A 21,628-nucleotide genomic window follows, 5' to 3' on the forward strand; every position below is an offset into this window, starting at 1 on the left:
ACCTAGTGACATATTTTTTTTTGAGCTTTCTAAGCTTTGTGGACCATGCTTGCTATGTGATTGATTTTCACTTCTATATTATTTTTCTTAAGTTCCATAGCATCCATGTGCTCCACCTCTATGTCACTTAGGTATTGCAAATAATAAACTTCAATATGTGTCATTGTTTGATGTGTAAGTTTCACATTCCATCTTGTTCATTAAAGTTGCCTTGCACATCAATCAATGTCCATTCATTATCCAATTTCACAATTGCTTGATTTTTCTTGAATGCTTTTATGCTTCTTCACATGTTTGATTTCCTTAACCTACAAGTTCTCTTCAAAGTATTTCAAGCACACTAGAATGAGTGAAGTGCATACTTTCTTTGTGTAATTGTGACATAGCTCTCTATGATAGTGTGTGTGTTCTAAAGGGCGCCTAATTTAGAATTCACACACCTATTTTTTACTAATGTCACACTAATTCACTCATTCTATTCTACTGATTCACCTCATTCCAATAATTCACACTTCCTTGCTTTTGATTTTCTCACGGTGTTACTTTCTATTTTTCATGACCGATGCACCATAAAGCAAAAATGGAAGCGAAAGAAAGAACATACAGCACCGGTTGATCTACCAGCTGAAGGTGGCAATTCGGAAAGTTGCCTACTCCCTTGCTCATCTTTGAGTGCACAGAGGACGGTGCAAACTTTTAAGTGTGGGGAGGTCGTCCGACCAGTCGGCATTTTTGGGTGACAAGTTTCTAATCCCAACACTTTTGTATTTCATTCTTAGGTCTTTTAGGATTTTTAGTTGCATTTTATTATTTTGCATATATATACATAATAAGCTTAGTCAAAATAATGAGATTTTTCAAGAACTTGCTTGAATTACATATATTGTGGAACATGATTTTTGAGCTAAGAACACAAGCATGTGAGATTTGAGCCTAATTGTGTGGTTACATCATACAACCATTTATTTTCATTCTTGTGTGCATTATTCTCTTTCTATGATTGTAATATTTGATTTGTTTGATTCTTTATGTCCATTATTTTGTGTATGAATGAATTTATATGATTGAGGCCATTGTTTTAAATAGCTCACTTACCCAAATAGCTTACCTTTTATCTCCCCTTGTTAGCCGATTTTGTGCCTATGCTTAACCCATTTGTTCTTAATTTTAGCACATTACAAGCCTAAGTGAAAAACAATAAATGTCTCTTGTTTGATCTTTGATTAGCTTAGGCTAGTGAGAGTGTTTATCATTTGATTTTGGGAAAGTTTGGGACATTGGGTAGAGATAAAAGTGTATTTTGTGGTTTTGTTGAAAATCATGGGAATGGGTACATATTCATGTATCAATTATGTTTATACCATATGCATTGATGCTTTTGTGTATATTTTAGTTTGAACAAAAAAATGAGAAAAATAAAAAGGAAAAATATATATATAAAAAGAAAAAAAATAGAAGAGAAAAAGAGAGAAAAAGAAAAGTAATAAAAAAGGGACAAAATGCCCCAAAGTAAAGTTCAACAAAAATCAATGCATATGTGTGGTGATCAAAAAGAGAATACATGAGTATGTGAAAAAGTGAAGAATGGGTAGTTAGGTTAGCTTTGAAATTATATAGGTTGTCATAGGTTAGGTGGGAAGTTTAAGTTGATCAAAGATTCAAATTCTAGTCCACTTGACCATATGCATCCTTACCTTGACCCTAGCCCCATTACAACCTATGGGAAAGACATCATGATATTTGTATGCATGCATGAAATAATTGTTGATTGTTAGATAAAAAATAAATCTTAGAAAGCATGATTATTGGAGAATTGAGTGAATCAACCCCATACACTTGAGTGACTAGAGCGGATACACGTCCGGTGAGGGTTCGATTGCTCAATTACATGCTTCCACCCATGATCATCTTTTCTTGCAAGTTTGAGAACTATTTTTCTAATAACTCAATTCAATTGTGGGTTTGCTTTGATTGCTATTGCTTTGGCCCTTGTACTGTATATGTATTCTTGGGAATTGATTTATTTTGACCAAGTAATTGCATTCATTCAGATAGATTGCATCTAGGTAGTTTACATTGAATAAATGTTGACACCCTTTATTTCTTTCTTAATTTTAGCATGAGGACATGCTTAGTTTAAGTGTGGGGAGGTTTGATAAACCCTAATTTTATGGTTTATCTTGTACTTAATTTAGGGAATTTTATCACCTTTTCTCACATTTATTCAATGAAATAGCATGGTTTTGTAATACTCCCTTAAATTGTGCTTAAGTGTAAAAACATGCTTTTTAGGCCCTTAAATTGGTGATTTTAATTTACTTTAATTCCATTCGATGCCTTGATGTGTTTGTTGAGTGATTTCAGGTTCATAAGGCAAGTACTGGATGGAAGAAGTGAAGAAAAAGGCATGCAAAGTGGAGAATTCATGAAGAAATGAGCTTTTGGAGGATTGAGGGCCACGCGCACGCGTCATCCACGCGTACGCGTGCGTTGAAGATTTGCAAGCCACGTGCACGCGTCACCCACACGTACGCGTGAGTAGGAGTTTTGGACAGCAACGTGCACGCATCACACACGAGTACGCGTGACGCTCGGCACGTGACGCACTTAAAGTGAAATCGCTGGGGCGATTTCTGAGCTGTCCAGGCCCAAATCCAACTCGTTTCTGAGGGTATTTCATGCAGAATTCAAGCTTGAGCAAAGGGGAAAAAATTAGTTGTAGCTTAGCATCATGTAGTTTAGTTTCTAGAGAGAGAAGCTCCCTCTTCTCTCTAGAATTAGGGTTCTTAGGCTTATTTCCATCTTAGATCTAGGTTCAATTTATTGTTCTCATCTTATTTTCTTTACATTTTCATGCTCTAGTAGTTTGATTCTCTTAGTTTTCATGTTAATTTCCCCTTTATGCCTCTTTTATGTTCATGCACTCAAGTTGGACTTGGATCTCCTTTAATGTAATTTAATATTTGATGTTCTTTTGATTGTTGATTTGAATTGTGATCTCACTTTTCTTGCAATTGGTAGTTGGTAGATTTTACTATTTCTTGCAATTTATTATGCTTTCCTTTTATGCCTTCCAAGTGTTTGACAAAATGCTTGGTTGGATGTTAGAATAGATTTTGAGCATTCTTGGTTTGGAAAGAGAAATTAGGTGATCTTGAGTCTTGGATACCCAACGCATGTTGGTGATTTAGAGTTGTTAGCTAGTATTGTTTCCGTTGATTTTAATCTCTTGCTAATTCAATTCGTGAGTTGGTCAGGACATTTGGATTGAGATTAGCTAGTCTTGTTAGACTTTCTCTGAGTGTAAAGATAATATGTTACCTTCTTCCATCGTCGGGGATGATGTAATAAGATAAATTCTTGTTAATTATTTTTATTAGTGACTAGGATAGAAAGCCTATATTCTCAACCCTTGCCATGAATGTCTCTCTTTATTACTTGCTTTCTTTACTTGCTTTCTTTACTTGCTTGATTTATTTTTCCTGTCATTTATTTTATTGACCCTTTTATCAATCAACCCCCCTTGCATCTTCATAGCCAATGATTGACCACTTCATTGCAATTCTTTGTGAGACGACCCGAGGTTTAAATACTTCAGTTAATTTTCATTGGGGTTTGTACTTGTGACAACTCAAATTTTTGTATGTGAGGATTCATTGTTGGTTTAGAACTATTCTTGCAACGAGAATTCATTGGTGAAATTCTAAACCATACAAAAAAACCGAGCTATCACACCTAAATCAGTGCTTCTTCCTCTTGTGTCTCAATCTCCTAGAAACACGTATTTAATGGATGATGGTAGTGGCTTGATGCCTCTTTGTCTGGGCTGACATCTTCAAGGATATCATTCAGCTCCTCCTCGAGGCTCTCAACTGTATGTACTTCTTCCACTAGGGAATCGATGATATCAATCTTCATGCACTCGTCTAGAGTATCAGGGTATTGCATGGTCTTGGTGGAATTTAGTACGAACTCGTCCTCATTGACTTTCAGGGTTACTTTCCCTTTTTCCACATCAATGATGGTTCTTCCTGTGGCCAGAAAAGGCCTCCCTAGAATAATGGACACATCCTTGTGTTCTTTCATATCCAGGACTACAAAATTTGTGGGGAATACAAATGGTCCAACCCTCACAATCATGTCTTCAATCACTCTTGATGGAATCTTAGCTGAACCATCAGCCAGTTGTAGGCATATACGGGTGGGATTGACTTATCAGATTAGATCAAATCTCTTTATTAGTGAGGACGGTATTAAGTTGATGCTCACCCCAAGATCACATAGAGCCTTCCTTAGGCAGGCGTCTCTAAGGTTGCAGGGTATCACGAAGCTTCCAGGGTCCTGAAGCTTTTCTAGTAGGTTTCTCTGGATGACTGCACTGCACTCTTTAATGAGAAAGACCGTCTCTACTTCTCTCCAGTCCTTCTTATGGCTTAATATGTCCTTCATGAACTTGGCATAGGAGGGTATTTGTTCAAAGGCTTCTGCAGAAGGGATCTTGATCTCCAGTGTCTTAAGGTAATCTGCGAACCGGGCAAACTGCTTATCCATTTCTTCTTGCTGAAGTTTTTGAGGGAATGGCATCTTGGTTCTGTACTTAGGTGTTCTGAGTGGTACAAGTTGAGTGTCTATGGTGCCTGAGGGAGGATCACCAGCTTGCCTAGGAGGGGTGTTCCCTGAACTTGCACGTGCCTGGCCTCCCCGATCTGGGGGTTCAACGCCCATGCTGGTCCCTTCCTAGCATTGAATGCCAACTCTGCCCCCTTCTGGGGGGTTGGACGCCCAATGTAACCCCTGCTGGGCATTGAACGCTAGTGATGTTCCCTTTAGGGCATTCAGTGCCCTTGGTCATGCCCTGGGTTGCCGTGTGTTCACTTTCTAACGTTTCCTCTCCTCCTTGCTTCTTATTGTTCTGAGACTAGCTGTTTAGTGTCCTTCCACTCCTCAATTGGATGGCTTGGCACTCTTCTCTTATCTGTTTAGATAAGTGTTGTTCAGCATGGTTAAATCGTGCCTCAATATTCTTGTTGGAGGCACGGGTTTCTTGCAACACTTCTTGCAAACTTAGCAATTGTTGTGAAAGAGAATGTAGCTGCCGGGTCAACGATTTACTCTATTTTGGAGGGTCTGATTCAGTGTACACTACCTTGACCTCTGCACTCATTGCAATCTCACCAGATGAGTATAGATGCTGGTTACTGGCAACTGTCTCAGTGAGTTTTTGAGCTTCTTCAATTGTCTTTCTCATGTGAATTGAACCACCTACAGAATGATCTAGAGACATCTTAGCTATATCTGTAAGTCCGTAATAGAAGATGTCTAGCTTGAGCCATTTCGAAAACATTTCCGTGGGACATTTTCGTAGCATCATTCTGTACCTCCTCCAAGCATCATAAAGAGACTCACTCTCTTCTTGCTTGAAACCTTGTATGTCCAGTCTTAGCTGGGTTAGCTTCTTTGGGGGGAAGTATTGGTTCAAAAGCTTGTCCATCAGCTTATTCCACGTTTTCAAGCTTGATTTGGGCTGAGTATTCAGCCACTTCATTTCTTGGCCTTTTACAACAAATGGAAAGAGTAGCAGCCTATAGACATCCTGGTCTACTCCTTCGGCTTGTACTGTGTCAGAAATCCATAGGAAGTCTGCAAGGAATTTCATGGGCTCCTATTATGGGAATCCCTGAAACTGGCAGTTTTGCTGCACTAAAGTGATGAGCTGTGGGTTGAGCTCAAAGTCTGCTGCTCGAATAGGGGGTATACAAATACTTCTTTAATAGAAGTCAAGAGTGGAGGCTGTATATGACCCCATGGTTTTTCTTGGTCGTGCTTTCCCAAGTGGATTCATAATGAAAATTTTCCCTGTTCCTGCTTACATAAATAAGTAGTAAAGCAAAGAAAATGCGGGGACCTCTATGTCAAGATATAGAGAGCTCCCAGTGGAAGGTCCTAAAGAAATATAAAATAAATTAAAGTGATATTGCTAACAATAAAGACGAAAGATTCAAAATAGAAATACCCAAATCAATCTAAATTTTCAAATTTTTAGACTTAAAAAGAAAAGGAGTTTCAAAATATTTTTGAAATTTTAAAAGGAAACAAGCTAAAGGGATACCAAACTTAGAACTTTTGAAATCAGACTACTACTAATTTCGAAAAAGAGGATAGGGAAAAACACTACAAGACACCAAACTTAAAAATTTTTGAAATCAAATAATAGAAAACACCTAAAAAAATTCGAACAAGGAGAAAGAAAACAAGAATAATTTTCGAAAATCAAGAGAAAAATAATTAAACAAAAGCAAATAAAAATACCTGATCTAAGCAGCAAGATAAACGGTAAGTTGTCAATCTCGAACAATCCCCGGCAACGGCGCCAAAAGCTTGGTGCACAAAATTAGAACTCGCACAATTGAACTGGCAAGTGTACCGTGTCGTCCAAGTAATACCTCAGGTTAGTGAGGGTCGAATCCCACGAGGATTGTCGGATTGAACAAGCTGTGGTTATCTTATAGATCTTAGTCAGGCGAATAGAAAATATGGTTGTTGTTGAGTGCGCATAAAATAAACAAAGGACGCAATAAAGAAATAGTAGAGAAACAATAATGAGAAATCGGTTAAGGCTTCGGAGATGCTTTATCTTACTGATTACTTCAATAATGAATGATTCATTCAATGGCAAAGCTGTAAGTGATTAATTCATGTCCTCTCATCAAGTTAATCTCCCCTAAACCATAGCTACACACCGTATTTGAGTAACTCATGCCCTCTCATCAAGTTAGCTTATAGTGCTTCACTATATCCGAAGATAAAGCCCGTGCAAACTATTCTCCTTTTGTTGATCCTACTAAAAAAACCATAGACAAGGTCAGGTCTTCTGGATCAGAGAATGATGCTTTACGATTCTAGCCTTAACGCCACAGAGACCTCATTTACCCATGACTACGAGATTTTATGTTACATATCTCAATTAGTCCAGATACTCTCTTGGAACCTGTGATGCACTCTCAAGCTGTAGCTCAATACTATCCGGGTCAGGACTCACATGAACTCATGTAGAATAAGGGGCCATACTTCCATTCCAACCCAGATTCATAAGGATGAAGGACGAAAATTCATCATAGAATAGTGATGAGCGAATATTTTATACGCTTTTTGGCATCATTTTCATATAGTTTTTAGTATGTTTTGTTTTGTTTTTATTAAGTTTTTATATGTTTTAGTGTTAAATTCACATTTTTAGATTCTACTATGAGTTTTTGTGTTTTTGTGCGATTTCAGGTATTTTCTGGATGAAATTGAGGAACTAGAGCAGAAGTCTGATTCAGAGACAGAGAAAGCACTGCGGAAGAGCTTTTCTGGAGCTACAGAAATCCAAAGGAGCATTCTCAACGGCTATGGAAAGCTGACTTCCAGAGCTTTCCAGCAATATATAATAGTCCAAACTTTGCTTCGGATTAGAAGGCCCAAAACTAGCATCCAACGGCAGCTACCTGCCCCCTTCTAGGTGTCCAGCGCCCACAGAGCAGAGTCCAGCATCCAAATGCCCAGAGAGAACCCCCTAGCCAGCGTTCAACTCCCTAGGAGCCTCATAGCACGTGGATCTCATCTTAGCTCAGCCCAAACACTCACCAAGTGGGCCCCAAAAGTGAATTTTAGCAGTAGATAGACTGTTTTACCCTTACTAGTCATTTGTTTAGTATTTAAAGTGTATTTTACATCTCTCTTAAGGGATACGCATATCATTTACTACTTTACATTGTATTTTCCATTCAGTATGAGTTTCTAAACCTCCTAGGTTGAGGGGAGGATCCCTGCTGAGTCCTATGAATTAATAAAAGTATTACTGTTTCTTCTCCAATCTGTGTTTGATTTATTTCTAAGATGTATACTCGCTCCTCAACATGGTGAACAGGATGATCAGTGACAATCAGCTCTGTTCATCATACTAAGATGAACGTGCTTAACAAACACCTGTGTCTACATGGGTTCGTGTGAATACGTGACTGGAAAGTATGAACCAACATCTTTGTTTATACATCTCTCAAACGGCTAATCCACGACTTCGTTGGGGACTTTTCAAGACATCAGTTCAGCCAATTTCTGGGGAGATTAGGGTCTCTGTGGTATAGGCTAGAATCAAAAGAAGTAGCATCCTCTGATCCGGAAGATTCGACCTTGTCTGTGGCATATTGAGTAGGATCGCTAGGAGAATGAACTGCTAGAGCTTCACCCTTCATTAGATTGGATGACCACGGCCAATGGCGTTCAATCTGTAGCAGAGGAGATCAATGACCACGACTCATGGCATTGATCACATACAACCTGCCATAGAAGAAATCATTCATAAGCAGAGAAGACAGTGATACCAGAGTTATTTTAGAAAGACAAAGCAACTCCAATCATCAACTATATTCCTATTACTGATTTCGATAAATCCTAAACTCCATAATCCTACAAGCTTCTGATTTCGCCTGACTAAGACTTGCAAGATAACCATAGCTTACATCAAACCAACAATCCTCGTGGGATCGACCCTGACTCGCTCAGTTATTACCTGGACGACCTAGTGCACTTGTAGAAGTTTTCTAAAAATTTTAGGTTTGGTGTTTCTTTTATGTTCTTATGTTCTTTGAGTCTTTGAGTTTTGTACTTTGTGTTCTTGGTAGTCTTCAAAGTGTTCTTGAGTTTTCTTTGTGTTTTGATCTTAAAATTATTAAGTTTGGTGTCCCTTTGTGTTTCCCTCCAAAATTTTCGAAAATTAGGGGTGCTAGATCTAAAAATTTGAAGTCTTGTATCTTTTACTTGTTTTTCTCTTTCATTATTAAATTCAAAAATAAAAAAATATCTTTTCCATCTTATCTTTTAAGTAATTTTCAAAATTTTTAAATAAAAATTCAGATTTCAATTCAAAATTTTTATCTTATCTTATCTTTTTCAAATTTTAAAATTTAAGAATTCAAATTTCAAACTTTAAAATCATATCTTTTTCAAAATCAAATTTTAAAATCTTATCTTTTTCAAATCTTTTCAAATCTTTTTTAGTTTCTTATCTTGTCTTTTTCTAATTTCAAATTTCAATTTCAAATTTCAATTTCAAATCTTTTCTTATCTTATCTTCTATCTAATTTTAAATTCAAATATTTTCTTAACCACTTCTTCTCTTTCTCTCTCTCTCTCCCTCTCTCTCTCTCTCTCTCTCTTCTTTTTCAAAACTTCCTAACTGACTCTTCTCTCTCTCAATTTTCGAAAACTTCTGGTTTTTCTCTCTCTTCTATTTTCAAAAATCACTAACTAATTTTCAATTCCTTTTTAAATTATTAACTTAATTTTTTCGAAAATAATAAATAAATAAAATAAAAACAAAAATATTTTGATTCTTATTTATCTTATTTATTTACACCTCTTCTTCTATTTACTTCTATTTATTTGAATTACTCTCCCTCTCTCATCTTCCATCTTCATTTTTCTATCTTCCTCTTCCTTCTTCACATCTCACAGGGAGTCCATTGTTCTTGAACATAGAACTCCTATTTGACTTCTTTTTTGTCTTCTTTCTTCATTTCTTGTTTATGACCATGAAGAAGGATAGAGAGCCTCCCTTTAATCTTGATCCTGAACCTGAAAAGACTTTATGGAGGAGCTTCTAACAACAAATTAAAGCACAACACTCCGGAAGAAATCTTTTAGAAAATTTTGAACAAGAAGCTGAAGACATGGTCGAACATGAAGGAGAGGCAAGTAAGGGTCTTGGTGGCTATTCCTTTGACCACTATGGCAGAAGTATCTCTAGACCTGCCACTGGAATTAACAACTTTTAGATCTACCCACAACTGATCACCCTAGTGTTTCAGAAGTTCCAATTTCACGGACACCCACAAGAAGACCCCAGTAAATTCATCTCTGGCTTCCTACAGTTCTGTGACACTACAGACACCAATGGAGTGGACCCTGAATTCCACAAGCTGAAATTGTTCCCATTTGCTCTGAGAGATCGAGCAAAAGATTGGTGGTATGATGTACCCAAGGGAATTGTGAACAACTAGGATAAGGTTGTTAACAAATTTCTGAACAGGTTCTCTCCTTTGCAGAGATTGGCTAAGTTAGCAACAAGTGTTCAGACCCTAGTCAGGACAGAAGTTCTAGACAAGGAGACTGTAGCCGCACTTCCTACTGAGAGTTATAGTGCTCCTAGTGCTATGGGTGGTGACCACCCTCAAGGAGACACTCACACCTACGACCAGTGGACACCTGAGCATGTTAATACTTCTCCCACTGAGTTGTTTGAGGAGGTGCACCCCTGTAGGGTCTTCACAGAAAGCCTAATGCTCTCTGAGAAGAAGACCTTATACGAAGGTGAGACAGTAGTCTTCACCAAGGAGGCCGAACCTTAGGAGCTTGCTACTGAGGGACTGAAGGCAACTAAGAATCAGGAGGATCCTGAGAATGCCATTGAGCACGCCCTCACAGAGGCGAAAGGGACTCAAGAGCCACTTCTCATTGGCATGCAGAGAAAGCTTGAAGATGAGCAACTGACTCATTTCTTAGCAGCCTCCAAGAAGCTGCAACTCCATATCTCTTTTGTAGAGGTATTGGAGAAGAAAAACCCCTTGACTGAAATCAACTAAATCCCTCCTAAGAATAAACATAAGTTTGGTGTTGGATGTACTCCATCCACCAAGGAGGAAGGCCCCAAAAGGAATATGCCTAAGGGTTTACAAAATAACAATATCCATCAGAACAAGATCCTGACCCAACAGGTCAACATAATCTCCCAACATCTGACTGGAATTCAAACTGTAGCTTGTAGTAATGAGGAAGCTTCTTCTGAAATAGAAGCATATAATCCTGATCAACCCACCATGGAAGAGGTGAATTACGTGGGAGAACCCTATGGAAATACCTACAACCCTTTATGGAGGAACCATCCTAACCTCTCATGGAAGGATTAGCAGGAACATCAGCAAGGTTTCAACAACAATCAAGGTGGTAGGAACTAGAATAGGTTCAATAACAGACCCACATTCCCATTTTCTCAAGGGAACATGGAAACCTCCAAGCAGAGTCTCTCTTACTTAGTAACTCTGGTTTCTATCCTCTCTAAGACTACTCATAGTTTCATTAATGAAACAAGGTCCTCCATTAGAAATTTGGAGGTGCAAGTTGGTCAACTGAGCAAGAGGATCCCTAAGATTCCTCCTAAAACTCTTCCCAATAATACTGAGATAAATCCTAGAGAAGAGTGCAATGCCATAACGATAGAGGTAGAGGCCAAATCTGAGAAGATTTGGAAGGCATTGAATGCCAACGGGGAAGCCTTCACCGGGTGTTCAACGCCTTTAATGGCAGCAAGCCTGGCGCTGAATGTCAGTGAGGAACCCCTTACTGGGCGTTCAACGCCCATCCTGGCAGCAGAGCTGGCATTGAACGCCAGCCAGGGAGCACTGGCTTATCGTTCAACACCCAAACATCCAGGCTTTCTGGCGTTGAACGCCAGTGAGGAACCCCTCACTAGGCGTTCAATGCCCAACCAGGTAGGCTTTCTGGCATTGAACGCCAGTGAGGAACCCCTCACTGGATGTTTAACGCCCAAGCATGCAGCATCCTGGCGCTGAACGCCATTGAGGAACACCTCACTGTGCATTCAACGCCCAAACACCCAGGGAAGCTGGCGTTGAACGCCACCAAGGACACTCCTGCTAGGCGTTCAACGCCCAAAACACTTGAGGGACTAGCGTTTAATGCCAGTAATGGTGGACAGCAAGGACGTTTAACGTCCAAAGGGCTCACAGAGCTGGCGTTAAATGCCAGCCAAAGCACACCCTCTGAGTGCTTAAATCCCACTTAAGAACCCTCTAGCCCAGAACCAAAGGAAACCATAAAGACCATTGAGGTTCCTTTGAATGAACTTCTGTAGTGCATGAGTTCTAGTGACTACTCATCCTCGAATGAGGATGAGGACACTAAGGAAGAGCAAGTTGCTTGGTACCTAGGAGATCTTATGAAGCTGAATGCCAAGTTATTTGATCCAAGGCCATTGGAGGAGGAACCTCCACTGCTTACCAAAGAACTCCATGCTTTGGTTCAGCAAGAGCTACCTCAGAAGCTTCCAGACCCTGGACGCTTTCTAATTCCTTGAACCATAGGCACCATGACCTTTGAAAAGGCTCTGTGTGACCTAAGGTCCAGCAGAGGCTACCTCAAAAGCTTTCAGATCCTGGACGCTTTCTGATCCGTTGCACCATAGGCACTATGACCTTTGACAAGGCTCTGTGTGATCTAGGGTCAAGTATAAACCTCATGCCACTCTCTGTAATGGAGAAGCTAGGAATCCTTGAGGTACAAGCTGCAAACATCTCATTAGAGATGGCAGACAAGACAATGAAGAAGCCATATGGTTTAGTGGAGGATGTTTTGGTAAAAATTGAAAACCGCTACATCCCTGCAAACTTCATAGTCTTGGATATTGAAGAGGATGAGGATGACTCTGTCATCCTTGGAAGACCTTTCCTAGCCACTGCCAATGCTATCATTGATGTGGCTAAGGGAGAATTGACCCTACAATTAGGGGAGGATCACATGTTATTCAAGATGCCTCATCCCAATTCTCCGTCTAAAAGAGAGATAACTATGCAACATCTAGTGTTCCAACCCTCTCTTTCTATGAAGAGCTTTGTAGAGCCCGCAAACATCAATTCTAAGTTTGGTGTTGGGCAGCCACCAACAAGTTCTAAGCACAAAGGTACTAAGAAGAACGTACCTAAAGGCTGGAGGGACAAGAAAGTCCCAACTGAAGTCCTCTCACCTGGCATGAGAGTTGTCTTCACTAATAAGCCAGCCTTACCACATACAGTGAGTCGTATCCTGTCTCTAGAGCATGTGGAGCTCATTCATGAGAAGACAGGAAGAAAATTCACTGTAAGAGGCAAAAATTTGAGCCTATACTCACCTCCGTAAGGAGCTAACCGTCAAGCTAGTGACGTTAAAAGAGCGCTTGTTGGGAGGCAACCCAACCTTAATTATTTCTTTCCTTTTATTTTGTTTTGTTTTTCTTTTTGGGTCATGATCATATGCAGCAGTCAAAACAGAGACAGACTTTCATAGCAGTAAAAACAGAACACTCTAGATGGAGTGTTAAAGTTGAACGCCAGCCAGGGTATTCCTGCTGGGCGTTCAACGCCCCTCATGGGCAGCATTGCTAGCGTTGAACGCCAGCCAGGGAGCAGCCCCTGGGCGTTTAAATGCCAATGCAGAGAAGTAGGGAATCTGGATTTCCTAGCCTCTCAGGACCAGTGGGTCCCATAGCATCTTCACTTATCCCCACTTACTTTCACACTTCCCCATACACACTGCCCTATAAACCCTAGCCCAATCACATTCATTTCACTTTTCCACACCATCATAACTCCTACCAATCCCCACCCATTTCAGAATCAAATTTCCCACCCAAAACCCACCTATGGCCGAACCATACCACTCCCCACTCCTATAAATACCCCTCTTCATAACCCTTCATACACACACCTCTCTTCCCTTTATACAACCCACAAGGCTGAGCCCTCTTTCTCCCTCTTTCTTCCTCTATTTTCTTCTTCTTCTACTCCCTTTTATTTTTTCTCGACGACAAGCAAAGTTTTAATTTTGGTATTGGAAAAGCATAGCTTTTTTTTTCTTTCCATTACCATCCATGGCACCCAAGGTTGGAGACTCCTATAAAAAGAGGAAAGGAAAGGCACTAGCCTCTTCTAAATCATGGGAGATGGAGAGATTCACCACCAAAGCTCATCAAGACCACTTCTATGAAGTAGTGGCAGAGAAGAAAGTGATCCCGGAGGTCCCTTTCATGCTCAAGAAGAATGAGTATCCATAAATCCGAAGAGAGATCCGGAGAAGAGGTTGGGAAGTCCTAACCAATCCCATTCAGGATGTTGGGATTCTCATGGTGCAAAAGTTCTATGTTAATGCATGGGTTACTAAAGTGCAAAAGTGTGAACCCGAATCCAAGGAATCGGATCACCATGGTCCGAGGAAGAATCTTAGATTTCAGCTCGGAAAGTGTAAGGTTAGCGTTCAACTTACCTCTAATGCAAGGAGATCTTCATCCTTACACTAGGAGAGTCAACTTTGATCAGAGATTGGATCAAGTGCTCTCAGATATCTATCTGGAAGGAGTACAGTGGAAAAGGGAGGAGCACTAGCCGCCACCATTAAAGGTGGACTCGTTCTCTTTTACTTCCTTTCCTTTTCTATTTTCTGTTATGTTTTATCTATTTTAATGTTCTTGTTGCATGATCATTTGCATTGATGTCTTAAAGTTGTAAAGTGTTCCATATATCTCTACCTTGCTTAAAAGAAAATTTTATTTGATAAGAATTGAGAGACACATGAATTTCAATTTTAAAATAAGAATGGTTTAATTATGTTGATGTGGTGGCATTGCTTTTGTTTTTTGAATGTATGATTAAACAGTGCATTTTTGAAGTTGAAATTTTAGAATGTTGGCTCTTGAAAGAATAAGAAAAAAGGAATAGTATTAATGGTAATCTGAAAAATCAATAAAATTGACTCTTGAAGCAAGAAAAAGCAGAAAAAATAAAAAGAAAAACCTTGCATGCGAAAAAAAATGGCGAAAAAAATGAGAAAAGAAAAAAGGAAAAAGCAAGCAAAAAAAGTCAGTAGCTCTTTAAACCAAAAGGCAAGAACAAAAAGCCAATAACCCTTTAAACCATAAGGCAAAGGTAAAAGGATCCAAGACTTTGAGCATTAATGGATAGGAGGGCCTAAAGAAATAAAATCCTAGCCTAAGGGGCTTAAACAAGCTGAACTGGAGCAGAAGTCTGATTCGGAGACAGAGAAAGCACTGCAGATGCTGTCTGGATCTGACCTACCTGCACTCGAAAGAGCTTTTCTGGAGCTAACAAAGTTCAAATGGAGCGCTCTCAACAGCTATGAAAATCAAGATATCTAAATAGAGCGTTCTTAACGGCTATGGAAAGCGGACTTCCAGATCTTTCCAGCAATATATAATAGTCCATACTTTGCTTCGGATTAGAATGCCCAAAACTAGCGTCCAACACCAGCTACCTGCCCCCTTCCAAGCGTCCAGCGCCCACAGAGCAGAGTCCAGCGTCCAAACACCCAGAGAGGACCCCTTAACCAGCGTTCAATGCTCTAGGAGCCTCATAGCACGTGGATCTCATCTTAGCTCAGCCCAAACACTCACCAAGTGTGCCCCAGAAGTGAATTTTAGCACTAGATAGACTGTTTTACCCTTACTAGCCATCTGTTTAGTATTTAAAGTGTATTTTACATCTCTCTTAAGGGAGACGCATATCATTTACCACTTTACATTGTATTTTTCTTTCAGTATGAGTTTCTAAACCTAGGAAGGGAGGTGCGCTGCTGAGTCCTATGAATTAATAAAAGTATTACTATTTCTTCTTCGATCCTTGTTTGATGTATTTCTAAGATGTATACTTGCTCCTCAACATGGTGAATAGGATGATCAGTGACAATCAGCTCTATTCATCATACTAAGATGACCGTGCCTAACAAACACCTGTGTCTACTTGGGTTCGTGTGAATACGTGATTGAAAAGTACGAACCAACAGCTATGTTTATACATCTCTCAGACGGCTAATCCACGACTTCGTTGGGGACTTCTCGAGACATCAGTTCAGCCGATTTTCAGAGAGATTAGGGTCTCCATGGTATAGGCTAGAATCCAAAGAAGCAGCTTCCTCTGATCCGGAAGATTCGACTTTGTCTGTGGCGTTTTGAGTAGGATTACCAGGAGAATGAACTGCTAGAGATTCACCCTTCGTCAGATTGGATGACCACGGCCAATGGCGTTCAATCTGTAGTAGAGGAGATCAATGACCACGGCCCATGGCGTTGATCACATACAGCCTGCCATAGAAGAACTCATTCATAATCTGAAAAGACAGTGATACCAGAGTTAATTCAGAAAGACAAAGCAACTCCAATCTTCAACTATATTCCTATTACTGATTTTAATAAATCCTAAACTCCGTAATCCTATAACCTTCTGATTTAACCTGACTAAGACCTGTAAGATAACCATAGCTTCCTTCAAACCAAGAATCCTCGTGGGATCGACCCTGACTCGCTCAGGTATTAATTGGACAACATAGTGCACTTGCTGGTACAGCTATACAAAAGTGTGGGGATCCGTGCACCAAATAGAATTAAACATGTATTGAAATAGATCAGTAATGTTATTAATCCATAGGAATCAACAAAACTCCTAACCTTTACCTAGAAGGTTTAGTTGCTCATACTGTACAAAGAATAATGTGTAAGGTTCGAATGTGGTGGCGAGTATCCTAAACAATGGTGATCTCCCCTTATATATACTAATACTAATCCTAAAAAGACATTAATGATAATTAGAAATTACAAAAATAAACTAAACTAGGCTAAAGGTGCAAAAATCCACTTCTGGGCCCACTTGGTGAGTGTTTTGGATTGAGCTTGGCGTCCAACTTGAAAGGGTGGGCATCCAACTAAAAAGGGTGGGCGTTGAACGCCCACTAGGGGATAGATATGCTGCTTTCTTGCTCTCCTTGTGGCGTTGAACGCCAGTCTTGGGTGTTCAACGCTGGCTTCAGTCCTTTTGGGGCATTAAACGACAGAAAGGGGATAGTTTAGGTGTTCGACGCCCATTTTGGGCCATCATTTCCAAAGAAAGGTATAGACTATTTGTTCATACCCTAGGTCGAGCTACACGTCCCGAGTTGACTGAAGACAAGAGCGACCGACCTCTTAAGGTTGGGTCGCCACCGACCTCTCCTTATAGAGCTTGCCCATGTCGTCATAGAGGCCGAAGTAGGCCCAAACAAAGGGACGCAGCCCACTCTAAAGGCGGCTAGCCTAAAAAGATAAGGCGGTTTTCCTCAAAGATAAAATAAGATAACTAACTTATCTTATAGTTCACTCCACGCTACTATAAATACACTGGAGCACCTATGTATAACTCATACTCTGATTCTACACACAAAAAAACAGCCTAAAGCACGTGCTAACTTAAGCATCGGAGTCTCTTGCAGGAACCACCACCCTCTGGTGATCAAGGAGCAGCAGCACCACCAAGATTCAACAAGTCGGACACAACAGCTCCGTCCACCGTAAGCAGATCTCCTCCGAGATAAGCCTTCAGTTTCAGGTAACCCTTGGAACACTATTATATATTCTGGAAATCTCTAGACGTTAGATTTCCAACGCCATTGAGAACGCATCATTTGGACCTTTGTATCTCCAGAAATATTCATTTGAATAAACGGAGGTCAGAATCTGACAACATTTGCTATGCTTTCTTTGCCTCTGAATCAGACTTTGCCAAAATATGCTAAATTCACCCAAAATTCACCTAAAATCATAGGAAAAATACAAAAGATCAAAGTAGCATCCAAAAAGTGATTTTGCACTAAAACATAATAAAACTTAACAAAATATACTAAAAACACTGAGAAAATAGTGCCTAAAAGTGTATAAAATATCTGCTCATCACACATCAAGACATCAAATGGAGTTAAAGTAAATTAAATTTAGCAAATTAAAGGCCTAGAAAGCATGTTTTCAATCTTAAATACATTTTAGGAGAGATTCACAAAACCATGTTATTTCAGTGAATAAATGTGAGATAAGTTGATAAAATCCACTTAATTCAAAACTATAAAATTATGGTTTATCACTTCCTCCATTGAATTTGAAATGGATGTTGACATGGAATTTATGCAACCTATGAGATATAACTTGAGTAATGGGGAAGAGTTGGAAGCAGTTGGTGAGGAAGAAACTGATTATGAGAGATCTTGTCGAGAGATGGAAGTCCTATAAGAGGGTAGAAAGGGAGTGGAAATTACTTTGTCAAGACCGTTGGAAACATCTCTTTCTAAGTCACCATCATCCATTATATCATTCAAGTGGGTAAAACTCATATCACTTAGCTTTCTTATTCCGCTTGAATACGGTTTGCTAGAGACGGATGGTTAACTTAGGGCTCTTTGTGGATTCAAGAGAAAAATAGAGATGGTTAGTGATTGGAAACACCATTCTAGGTTCATTATGGTTAAATTGTCAAAGTTTAACTTCAATGGTTAGCGAAGAGCTCAATGCAATCGGTCTAGGAGGTTGATTTGGTGTTTGAACAAGAATTCTGAATTCTTACCAGCTGGATAGAATCATGATGATCAATTCAAAGATGGGATCCCGACATACAAGAGGATCAATTTTTGGAGCTCTTAGCTTGTTCGGAACTTCATCAAAGCTTGGAGCGCTTAACTAAAGATTCTAGGGCATACTAGAAGTTCAAGAGTTGGCGGAAGTTTCAGGATGAGTTCAAGCATAAGTCACCATGACAAGGAGCTCGCCAAAATATCCAAGTTAAGGACTTTAACTAAAAGTGTTAGGTGGGAGACACCCCACCATGGTATGATCTTTCAATTTTTTTTCTCTTTTGTAAATAGTTGGTTAATAATTTGAATTTCCTTTTTAGATAGTTTTACTAGGTTTTCTTGATAGTTTAGCATGTTTAAATAAGGTTTGGTATTGTTTTGGTATCTTTTTGGGTGTTAAGAATGCTTAGATTGGTACAAGAAGTTGAAAAGTTTTGAAAAATAGAGCACCAGTTGTGCGTACGCATGTCTCATGCATACACACAACCCACAAGTTTTAGCAAAATAATGCATACGCATGCCTTAGGCGTATGCATGACACCCAAACAGGACCAAAACCATCTTGTGTGAGTACTATGCATACGTCGTGTGCACGCCCAACCATATATGTTTTTTTAAAAGAAAATTCCACTCATCATAGGGATTAAAATGGTGCTGTGCATACACAATGCAAACGCACAACCCCTTTTTGCACATCACCTCGTGCGTACGCATGCCTTTTGCATATGCATGGATTCAAAACATCACACCCCTTTTGTGCGAATTCCTACCCGCACACACACAAAACCCCCAACCATTCTTCTTCTTTAACGTCTTTCTCTTCTCACCATTCTACTACCACTCATCACCACTCACCGTCGTTCACCACCGCCGACCACTATAGCCACCACCAACATCACCGTCAACCCTCTCTTTTCCTTCTATTCTCTCATTTCCTCTTCTTCTTTCTCTTCTCTTTCTCTCCTTCTTCCATTTTCCCTGTCCGTGAGCCATGCCGCTGGCGACACCACACTAGTGGCTGCCATTACTTTGCTCGCCGCAGTTCACCACCCTTCTTTACCCTTCTTCCATCTCTCTTTCTTCTTCCTCTCTACGAATAGGGCAAGCCCCTATTTCCATTTCTGCCGTCACTTCTGCTTTTTGCCGCTGATGCTGCCTTCCTTGGCCAACCATCACTGCGGCTACACCACACCTTCCTTCCCATTTTCTCTGTTTCTTATTCCCCTATTTCCTAGTTTGTTTATTTTTCCCTCCTAGCTTCTGTAAGTTTAATTTCATTTTGTTAGTTTGTTTTGATTAGTTAGCATTAGTTAGATTATGTGCTTTAGTGGATTTTTAGGTGGTCAGGTAGATTGAACATAGTATGTATAGGATTCTAGGTCTGAAATTTTACTGCTGTGAATGTGTTATATAATGATGGTTTTAATATTTTCTTGATTGAATGGTGAATTTACTGCTTTACTCAATTACATTTGTTTGTTTAGTTCATATGAATTAATATCTGATTTACTATTGCATTCATATGGAAACCTTTCTGATTGAGTGAATTTATGAAATGTGATGGTTAACTGCTGAATTGCTTCCGAAAATAGTTTGAATCATGGTTCTGAAAACCGAACTGGACCGGCCAGTTCAACCGGAATAACCGGGAACCAGTCACCTAGCCGGTCCGGGTAACATCAAAAATCGCCTGGCAAAAAACTGGTGAAAAAACCGGTCGAACCGGTAGTTAACCGGTGAACCGGGAGAACCGTCCAATTTTTTAGCGGTTTTTGGTTTGGAAACTAAGATGCTAAACGATGTCGTTTTGGCTTTAAAAAAAAGAAAAGAAAAGAGAAAATGCGTAAAAAACCAACGAAGCGTCGAAGCCCTAATCAGTTTCCCTTCCCCTCTCCAGATTCCAGAAATCACCACCATTCACCCAAGCTCCAGAAATCACCATCGCCACCGACAGCCATCAGTGAAGCCCACCGCCATCGCCATTGCCACCAAATCCAGCAGCCAGCCATCCACAGCAGCGACGACGTTCACCACCGCAACCACCACCGCGTCTTGCTTCTTGACGAGCCCGCCTCCTCTGTCGTTGTCGCCGAGCTCGCCTACTCGTTGGGGCGTTGCCGTTACTCTTTCGTCGCCGTTACTCGCCACCGGTAATACTCTGTTCTTGATTTATTTGCTGCCGTCTGTTTATGATTTATGAGCTCGCCTCCTTCTGTGAATTTGGTTGCTGCTTCTGATTTTTTATTTTGATTGCTTCATGATTTTTAAGCTCGCCTCATCAGTGGATTTATTTTTGATTGATGTAGTTCTGTTTATTGGTTAATTTCTTAGCTAATTGGTGTTTGTGTGTTAGGGTAGATCAATATGAATAACATGAAAGTTCCAAATGTTCCTGGTGGAGGGCTTTCTGCTCTGCTCAAAGTTAGCATCTTTGGTGGTCTTGCTGTGTATGGAGTTGCAAACAGCTTGTACAATGTTGAGGGAGGGCACCGAGCTATCGTCTTCAATCACATTGTTGGTGTCAAAGATAAGGTTTGTTTCATCTACAATCACTATTCAATTGAAATGTTTGTGATGTGTTTTGCAACTTGCAGCACTTGTTCCATTTTGAAAGGGTATTCTGTGGAAGTATGTTGTTATGAATTTCTGGCTTGATGTAATGTTTTTGGCTTGGGAACATTGGGAATGAACTTGAAGTTGTTTTGCTTGTCTTTCATGTTTTATGTATTATCATCTCTAGAGTCATACAGGTTCAAGGAAAGATTACAACCTGGGTTTGATCTAGCAACATAGTATTTTAGTATTTGTCGATAATTCATTGTTGAGCTGGGATAACAGGTCGATTCAGTTCATGATAAGTAGAAGTATTTGGCTCGGCTAGTCCTTAAATGCTTGCTTCTGAGTGAAGCATGGAATTGTTGGAACCCTGTCTCTCTTTATTGTATGCTTCTGTTCAGTTTTCATGTCACATTCAACCTTCTAGGGTTGAAGGTGAAAAGCCTTATGGTAGACTAACAGTCTTCTTGTAAAGCATGAGCCAAAAACAATGTCAATGCGCTTCTATATATCTGAATCAGTGTATTTCAAAGTCCTGCATATGGTAAACTGGTTGTTATGTATCCACAAACTATGCTTGTCTGTACTAATATACCTTTGTTTTGAATAGTATCATTCAATCTATTTATACTTTACAGCCACAATTTAAGTGTTGCTAGATGATATGTACACAAGCCATGCCAATTTAAATTCTTTTGGGTTTCTTAGTATCACTATATTTCTCTTCCTTAATGATCTATGAAGTTGTTTAGTTATAAACTTTGATGTTTGAAGTTGGTTGTGAACCTCTAATATTAAGTTATGGATAATTTATTATGTGAAATTTTAAATTTTATTAAGTTAGAAATTATTGAATTTATATATTTAAAATTATTTTTAG

The sequence above is a fragment of the Arachis ipaensis genome, chromosome B07, assembly GCF_000816755.2.
Source record: "Arachis ipaensis cultivar K30076 chromosome B07, Araip1.1, whole genome shotgun sequence".
In the NCBI taxonomy this organism is placed as follows: Eukaryota; Viridiplantae; Streptophyta; class Magnoliopsida; order Fabales; family Fabaceae; genus Arachis; species Arachis ipaensis.